The following is a 10,048-nucleotide window of genomic DNA, read 5'->3' as shown; positions in this document are numbered from 1 at the left end:
GTTTTCTCATATTAATATGCAACTTTATATAACTTGCTGATTTACCTAATAAAACACATGTTGCATTCATAACAGAGTAGAAATCCCATGTAGTCATAAACTGTATTGGAAGGTCAGATTAGGGCAATCCTCAAAGGTGTCTGAAGAGTCTGACTGCTTATGGAAACTCTGAACCTGCCATTAATCCTGTCACAATCTCAGATAATGTGAAGTTGTAAAAACCTTTCTTCCATTCATGGTAACGATGTTAGAGAGATGTTAACTTTCTGTGCGATAATACAAAGTATTCTTTCAGTGATTGTTTAAGCAGTCATTATGAAATGTAATTTATTTTAATTCCTCTAAATAGTCATCATATTTAAGAATTGCAACAGGGTTTGAATAATATTCAGAGACCGAATTGAAATTTCTATTTAACTATAAAGTATGTGTTGCAACTGCTGTTATACTATTTCAGTACCATGGTTAAAAAACTATCTTGCCTGTGCTAGTTTGCTTGATTATAGAGCTCTATGTATTTGCAAAGTGTGTTGCTAGTGAGCAGTTGTCAACAGATGAACGTAAAATCGAAATATTGTAAACCACAACTTTCTCAGGTAATTCTAATTTTGAGATCTATTGTTGAAAAGATAAAATGTAGAAAGTGAAATTTAACTAGAAGAAAATTAATTGACCATTTATTAGAGATATGCATCTTCATTTAGATTTCTGTGTCTTGAGATTTGTGGTCCATAGCTTCAATAAGAAGGCAGAAAAAATAATTCACACTATTTTCAGCACATTTTGGTTTTACTGTTCTGAGTATTATCAGCCTTATTTATAGATAGTATTCAATTTGATTTATTAAAAGATTCTACAAATAATGTTTTACAATGCAATGAAATCATAGAGCTTAACACTAAGGTGACCTTCATCTGAAATGTGCAGGTGAAAATGCTCAGTTCATATGAGGATAGCCATTATTGTTTAGCTGCATGAAATAATAATTTCCATTTATACCATAAATATTGCTGGTCTGTTCAAATAATAGCGCATCATCCAGCTTTAGTTGGTAACAAAACCAAAAGTGTAAACCATGCAACCATAGTTATATGGCTTTAATGATTTGATGATACTATATTGAAACAGCTGAGATAAAGTTTCCTCTCAGAGATTATCTTTCTGAGGCTTCCTTCTAATACAATTCCTTTTACTTTAATGTATTTACCATTTTCTTCATATTTTTTGCTGGTCATTTTGCGTCTTGAAGGAATTTATGTGAAATTTTTTTTACATCACCACGGAACAACAAAATTTATGATCATCGTTAACATTGTGAATTCCACTGTGATCCACTCTTAGTAGTTCACTGCTTCAGATTACTATTTTGTGAGGGAGAATAAAATACTAAGTAATGAAAAAGAATTTTGTTGTGGATCTAGCATGTAAATCATTAGACCTGGTGGTGTAGAGATTAGGAAAAGATATGTGACCAGAGTTCGAATATTGTTATGTAAAAAAATGAGTGCCAAACAAAGGTGAGAAGTTGCACCATGAATCAATAAAAAGCAAGAAACGTGTATAGGGGAGTAGGATACATCCTCAAATGTTTTTTTCTTGAGCAGTACTGCTCTGAGTATCCCATAACTGTTCCTGTGCTCAGAAACAGTATTATCTGTCATTATGGGAAAACTCTGCAACTTTACTTTCCCTGAGGCAAATTACATAGGCTGGTAAAGCTGCATACTGTGTGTTTTATACTTTATTATTTGGAAATGCAAAGATCAGAGTTGCTACTATGAGTTACACTGGCAAAAAGTAAGAATTACTTCATTGGCTTTAAAGAAACTATGATGTAATAGCGAATACTTTGATGAAGCTTGTGTTTTCCCACTTTGGAAAATGCTGATTGATGGACCCTAGAAGTAGTAACTATTAATTTATTTTTTATAGTTCCTGTACCTTCAGAAAAACCTTGCTATGTGGGAAAATGCTGAAAACTTTTTGAAAAGTGCTTATTTTCTTTTTTTGATGGAGGCTGTGAGGTGAGTTCAGAACCGTAGTATTTTTGTCGACTTTAGCAAATGAATCAAAAAAAATTTTCTTGCTTAAGTTTGATTTTAAGATCTCTAGCCTTTTAGTACCATATTTTCATGTAGGAGTGGTTATTCACATTCATGTACCTCTGACCCTCTTTTTTTTTTTTTTCAGATTGCGTATACTTTTGCGCTTTGGGCTAGTTTTCTTACAATGTAGTAGTGACTTTCTGGTTCCATCACATTGCTTAAGAGAAGATGTAGTCACTTCTGATACGAAGTAACTTCTATCAGTTATGCTATAGGGAGACGCAAAGTTGGTTCTCTGAAATGATTGAAATCTGGACTACTTGTGCCTCAGGGAGTTATCAGCAATGAACCTTGTTCCCATCTTCCAGGTTTCCATTGTTCTCATGCTTTCTCCCTCTGTAAGTACAGATGGATTTAGAATATAGTTCACAGATGGCTTTCTAGCAAAAACCTCCTTTGTGAATAAGACAAACAAGATCTGGCTTGTGCGAGGTACAAGGTACAATAATGAGAGGAGGCAGCTATGCGAGTAGTGCAGGCTAGAGAAGATCTCTTCATCAATTTAAATATTAATGTAGATCTGCTTACAAATGCAGTAAGAACCTGACAGTATTTGTACTTAACCTGGGGTGCAAATGATAGCAAGATCACTTCATTCATTACTAAAATGAAGTGGTTATTTAATAGTGTGTCAAAGTAGAGCAAGGTTTAATAGGAAATAATTAATATGGTACAGTCAACACTTTTTAAATATATCTGTAGTTAATAAATAGAATTATTAAGAGAATTAAGAAGGTCAAAATTGCTTCACCTCTTAATCTCATGAAATTCATTTATTTATATAGAGAGAAAACACTTCAAGAAATAGAATAGATTTGCCTTTGCTCATACCACTGCATTAGACAAGCCAGCCAACATGCACAGTAGAAAGTAGAGAGTAATAGAAATAGAGTCAAGCAACAATAAACTGTAAAGAAGAAGAAAGAAATGGCAAAATACTTGTGCACTGGAAGTATTTCCTCTGTGGACCCAGACACTGAAGTAATTACAGAGAAGGAAAATTCTATTAAGCAAAGAATTGTCTTGTGCACTCTGATATTGCAGAAATGTGAATATGTTATAGTTTTGGCGTGCCCATAATTTAAGACCTTCATTCTCTTCTTGTAATCTTGTTAAGCCTTATGTGCTCATCTTTTGCTTTTATTCATTCTATTTGGGATATTGCATAATGGCAACAAATAGATAACAAATAATGTGAAATTGGGTCCATTATATTTTGTTCCCATTTTGCATATTTAGAGCCTTCCACTGTCTGACTCTTTGCCAGCTGTAAATTTGCTGCTCTTGTTTTAATTAATTTATTTTTTCATGCTTTTATAAAAGTAATTAAACAAGGATTTTGAGCATTCACTATAGGATTTACTTTACTTTTCAAAACTTCAGTCTGGGTTAGAGCTGTCATATCTTACCACTTGTAGGTAATCATCATCTGCACTGAGTTATTTAGGCTTAGATTCATCTCAGCTTTCTTGGAATTATGAAACAAATTTGAGGAAGAAATACTGTTAGTGACCTCTTTTATTGTCATTTGTTTTACTTGGGGTTGACCTTACTAACTCAAATAGGAGTCTACCTACTAGCAAACAAGATTTTAAAAGCAATACCAAGAAGGATAAGCTGATATGACTATTATGTTTGTAGCATCTGTCCTAGCATCTCCAGATTATACTTCTCCTATCTCAAGACTGTTGAATCAACAGTGTTGACATAATAGTCCTAGATGTCCCAGAAGAAAACTGTGTTCTAATAGTCAATGGAAAATGCTGTGTCCAGAGGTATGTCTTAAATCTAGCTCCTACAGAAGACTGTAGGAAATCTCCTACAGAGATTTAGCACCTACAGAAGACTGTAGGAAGCAGCCTATACCCAGTCACACCCACATTGACCCATGAAGCCTTTTGAAAGGTAGATAATGATCTACCTTCTTCCAGAGATGGGGAGTGAAGCAGGGATAAGTGGGAGAAGGAATCTGAAGGGGGAGAACATGGCTTTCTTTTAAAAATGGATGATTCTTAGCCACATTCTCTTTTGGTTTGAAATCTAGAGTTTAAAACACATTGAAATAGTGCAAGGCAGAGGGCCATTTCCCTATCTTGTGTGAAGCATTTCAAACTCAGGACAAAGAAAGACTACTAAGGTTAATTGGGTTGAAAGAGAAGAGCACAATTACAAATATGACTGACTATCCTGGTGATTAGACAGAAGGAGACAGATCAACACACTTTGCAGCTGTATTAGTTGAAGAGAAAGAGAAATATGGGGAACATGAACTTGGAAAACTGTGCACAAACTCATTGGAAGAAGGCTAAAGTTTATAGTTTTTAGTAGAGTTAGCTTAAAACAAAAAAGATTGACAGATAGTGTGTAGATTTTGTGAACTGATAATACATTATTTCTGCGATATTTTGGCCTGTGGAATCTAACTACCATAGAAAAGTTGGAATTACAATTCTTGTGCAGCTGTCAGGAAGCTGAAAAAGAGAATCTGGACAATGCAGCTCAAGTCCAGTGCCCAAGTCTTTTGAGGACTTCTATACCTTGCGTTAGGCAAAATTAGGGAAAGGTGAAAACATGGGAATTACTGAGGAATTTAAATACCTATTACCACAAATTTGATCAGTTTAGTCAGTGTGCAGCTGTAGCGTACAACAGCTTGTCCTGCTGGTTCTGTGCCAGCTGTATAGTAAACCTGGGCAGAAGGTTTCATAGCTATGTCAAAGAAAGACCAAGCACAGCTTTCCGACCTTTAGAAACCAAGGTGAAAAGGGACACATTCAGAGTTTTGATGTGTGTGAGGCCTCTCATCCAACCTTGCTGGGCTGTGTTTCTAAATATTTTAGTTTAGACACAGATGTAAAATGATCTAGAGGGAAGTTAACACTTTCTTCAAAATGTTGGCAGATAACCATTATTTAGTTTTAAGGATGGCTCTAATTAAATTTCAGCAGTTTTTAACAAACACAAGAATCATTTGCTCTACAATTCATTACCCTTTAATTTAAATCAGTGAAAATAAACATGTGTTTACATTATAGCACACATTAAAGAACTTCAGTGAAACAGTCCCTAAATTTTGGAAGGTTATCCCATATTTTCAATTTGTTATTAAACTATGCATTTAAACAAGCAAAAGGTCCAACAGACTGCATCAGATTAAAAAAGAAGGACTTTCAGATTAGGTATTTCAAACATATGAGGATTTAAATGTTTTATGTTTTTGCAAAGTTTCAGAACTCTATAAAAAAATCTGGTAGAATGTTAAGACTTTGAAGCCGTCTGGCTTGTGATTTTAAATTGACAATCAGAAGAGTTTGGAACAAAAGCAATTGATTCCATCCTCAAGAGCAATAGCACTTAATATAGAACCTTTATTTGCTGTTGGCATTACACTAAAATGCTTCCAGTATGATTGTAATCCATGGAGGCAATGGATGGGCTTTAGGTTTTTGTAGCTAATCCTCCTATGAGGATAACATGATACTCTGCAAATCAGTGGAGATTCACATAGATTCACAGACTAGTAAGTACCCTGGGCTTTCAAAACAAAATACATAAAAAATATAACTCATAGATATCCTTATTTCTCTATCTATATGACTATATTTCTAATTATATTTTACTTCTCTCTGAGCCACTGAATTACAATATTCTTTCTCAATCAAATGACTTCTTGCTATCAGGGAAATCACCTTTGACATGGTTTACATATAGTGCACAAGGTTGGTTGAAACATCCATCTATTTAAAACATATTTTGCTAAAACAATAGTAAACATTTGTGATTCTGCTAGCAGAAATATTGAAAGGAATAGAACAAATGAGATGCAATTATTTCTTCTCGATTTAATTGCTGTCTTAGTGATCACCCAGTCATGCTTCTGCAGTAATTCTACTGCACAGACTGTTTCTAGATTTACTTGCTTTCAGATTCTAGCTCTGCTGTTACGTTCTTTGCCGTGTAAGTACCTACAAAGACCTGCAATTGCCAAGAAGTATTTGTTATTCATACTGTTTTCTGAGGCAAGCAGGGAGACAAGAAGGAGCATAGGTCACCATAACCCTTTCAGGTCAAGCAGTTTGGATTCTACAGTCCCTCAGAGCTATCATCCTTCCTGCTTTCTCAACAGCTAGCAGCACATAGTAAAATGTTTTGGTGTTGAGAAATGAGTAAAAACAGATCCAGAAAATAAATTTTCTTCCTGTTTAAGCTGAACAAATGTTCTGAATATTGCTCTGTTTCTGCAGGAGTTGCTTTAATTTATTTTTCAGTTGGCCTTAACGACATTCCCTTAGGATGTGTGGGCAGATCCTTGCTGACTAGAATCTAACGCCGTCAGTGTTCAACAAGAACATGATGTGGAGAGGCTATTGCCAGGTTGTATTTTGCCATCCCTTTTTATTATATGTCTGTTTGTCAGTGGCAGCATCCTGTTCCACATATTTAGTGGCTGTTCTCAAAGCCCACAAATGCCTAAGAGAAGAAGCACCAAGAAAAAAAGCAAACTGCAGTAGTTCTGGAAAGATCAAACATTGGACAAACATTTCAGGGAGGAATAAATTGAAAAGGTAAAAGCCTTCCTGCTCTATCTTCTTCCTTCTTTCATACTAAAGTATTTTTTCTTATTGTTAAGGACAGAGAGGTTCAACACAGCAAATAAGATTGCAACATGGAATGCCAAGCATGTTTGTATCTGAGAGTTTTGAGAACATGCCGGTCTTGCAGCAATATGCATTTTTTCTGTATGCTTATTTTAGGCACATACTGACTCTGGTGCCCGTGTTAAAACAGAAGTCTCTTACTTGTGAAACACCAGCTGTTGATATTTGGCAATTGCGTGAGGAAATTTGGATAATTTATAAAAAACCCTCTAGCAGGTTACAGCAACAGCTAGGGAAGCAAGGGCACTTCTGAACAAAAATGAAAGCATCTTATCATTTTTAATGGCAGCTTACAGAGGTCTAGTTTCTTTTTCCTTCAATGGCAAAGGCAACTTTAATTAAGCAGAGCAGTAAATTAGCTTCTGTCATGTTGCATCCTAGACAGCTGCAATGCTCAGAGCCACAGCGGTGACAGTTAAGGAAAGAAAATACATGAGTAGTGTGGTAAACTGCAGGGGGGAAAAAAAGAATCCTCTTAGTCGAAATCATTTATCCAAAAAAAGGTTTCATGAGGCTAATGTCAAACAATATTCAAAGGAAATGTACTTTCTTCTTCCCTGAAAAAATAATGGCTGAATGGTGTATTTGCCATATTTGCTATGTACTCCATCATATCCAAAGTACGCTTATTTACATTATTTACAGAATAAGTTAGAAACGTAATTTCAGCTACCATGAAGGCTATGAAGTGCTGCACATTCTTGAAGGGAATTAATTTAAAAAGTAGTTAAATTATGTGATTTTGTTTGTTTGTTTTTAATATCTATAGGGAAAAATAATACTTCCTGTAGAGTTGCATGAACTGCTAAATCTATTATACCCTGAGTTTGTTCATACTCTTTTAGGGAGGAATTTTTGCTTTGAGTTGGTGGGACTGTATTATATAGTGGTTATGCATTAGTATTTTTTTGTCTCAATTTGCTGGTGGAAAATTAGAGACACCACTTCACATTAGTCTCCAGCGGTAAAACCAGTAATGATTTCAGTGCTGCGAACTGACTTCAGTTTCCAATTGATAGAGAATATGGCAAGAAGGGGAGTGAGTGCATGGATATCTTTGATAATTATCATATTGAAGAAGGCAATTATTGGGCCAGATTCAAAAAAGCCATTTTATGTTTGCCTTTCCTTCTGGTTCAGTGAAATTGTACAATGTTGCTTTTTGGTGGTTTATGTCTCTCTGTTTCTGTAAATTAGTTTGTGCAATCTGTCCCTGTGACCTCAGGAACAATTCTCCTTCTGTTTTTGTAAGGCATCTGAGCACTGATGCTGAGACTGAAAAACTTACTAGAGCTGATAATTGATAATTTGCCCTGTAAGTAAACATAAGCTGTGGATAACATTGAGTTGGGTAATTTTTTTGTACCACAGCCGTACATACCACTATGCAGTAGGGGAAAAGGGAAACTTGTCAGCTGCTTGCGGATTAGAAGGAAAGAAGAGTTGCGTTGTTTTTTTTTTTTCTGCTTGTAAGACCAGCAAATTGTTATGGATTTCTAGCCTTGAGTGTGAGATGGAGACTGATGTGTTCATGTTGGTTTCTCCTGTAGCTCTGACCCCCTAACATCAAATCAAAAGTTTTAGAGCACACATGTATGGGTGAGAGGAAGGAATGATGATTAAAGCTACAAATTGTGTATATACAGATAGAAAGGGAGAAAAAAAAAAAAAAGATGTTTTAAAGAACAAAGATGGAATGGACTTCTTGAGGCACTTAGCTCTGTCCCCTTCCCCACTCTCAGGTTACCACATAACAGGTTTATGTTCCTAAATATTTACTCCCCATTTACATTCACAGTTAATAAAATACTTTTCAATGCACTGTGACAAACCTGAGATCTGCAGTAAGAAATAAAAACATCAACTGTAATTTTTCACAAGATTAAAGCAGGAGAGCTCAGACATTCAATCAGCAGTTCAGTGTCTTGCAAACATTACCTTTGAGATCAAAAAGATGCCTAGGAAAGGCTTTTAAACATAAGCCTTCCTTTTTACTCCACGATCACTTATATTCTGTCATGTCTGTCTCAATTGTAAAGAGCATAAGTGCTCCCTACCCATTTTAAATTTCTATTTTTAAAAGTTCCATCCGTGAAGGCCTGGGAAGCACCCTTCATTTCTACCATGTTAGTACAAGAAAAATTTATATCAGTGTGACCATTATGCTTTGTGACTGAAATAATCCTTTTCTCATCTTAATATTTACTCCTGCCCCTACAATATTTGCAGACTTCCTCAGCTTCCCTTTCCAGTTTCATTTCTGTAGACTAAACAATTCAGATTCTTTTAATCTATTTTTCAATTAAAGAAAAATCTCCAGTCATCTAATCATGGCATTAGTCCTGCTATGCAACCCATTCCAATTTAAATTTGCATTTCTCATATGAAAAGGGTCCAGAAATATATGCAAAATTTGGAGTTTTTTCCAATTTGAAAACTGATTCTGAGCAAAGTTAATTTACCACTAGCTTTAAAACAATAAGGCTTCTTGTGTTTGTTAAATTATAACATTCCTTTAAATTCCTTTCCTAATATTTCAAGTTGTACAAAAAGGAATCACAAAAGCATTTTTTTCATAATCATCTTTCGGTTTTTGTTTTGGTTTGTTTTTTTCTTCTCACTAATAATACTAACAACAAAAAAAAAATTGATGTTATGTTTGGTAAAAGATGTCATCGCAATGCCATCACCATCAGAGAGTATATTATGGTAATAAAAATAAACATGCTGTGAGCATGAATATGTTATTTGTATTGTCTACTGTTAAATATTACAAGTCACTTTGAAAATAAAGGTCAAGGTTTCCTATATGTATAAAATGTCATAAATATTGCAGATAAGCATAGCTGAGAATATGTTACTGTAATAAAGTATATCCATTAATTAATTGCTATCCAAGTAAAGAAATATTATAATACTGGAACATTAAAAAAAACAAAACCAAAACCACTGGTTAATATTCAAGGATCACCTCCTCCAAGCTGAGGAGCGATGTGTCCCAACAAAGAGGAAGTCAGGCAAAAACGCCAGGAGGCCTGCGTGAGTGAACAAGGAGCTATTGGACAAACTCAAACACAAAAAGGAAGCCTACAGAGCATGGAAGCACGGACAGGTAGCCTGGTAGGAATGCAGAGAAATTGTCCAAGCAGCCAGGGGTCAGGTTAGGAAAGCTAAAGCCCTGATAGAATTAAATCTGGCCAGGGATGTCAAGGGCAACACGAAAAGCTTCTATAGGTATGTCGGTGATAAAAGGAAGATAGGGAAAATGTGAGCCCTCTCCAGAAG

Source organism: Egretta garzetta, unplaced genomic scaffold (genome assembly GCF_000687185.1).
Source record: "Egretta garzetta isolate BGI_Z169 unplaced genomic scaffold, ASM68718v1 scaffold114, whole genome shotgun sequence".
Lineage (NCBI taxonomy): Eukaryota > Metazoa > Chordata > Aves > Pelecaniformes > Ardeidae > Egretta > Egretta garzetta.
This window is presented reverse-complemented; position numbering follows the sequence as displayed.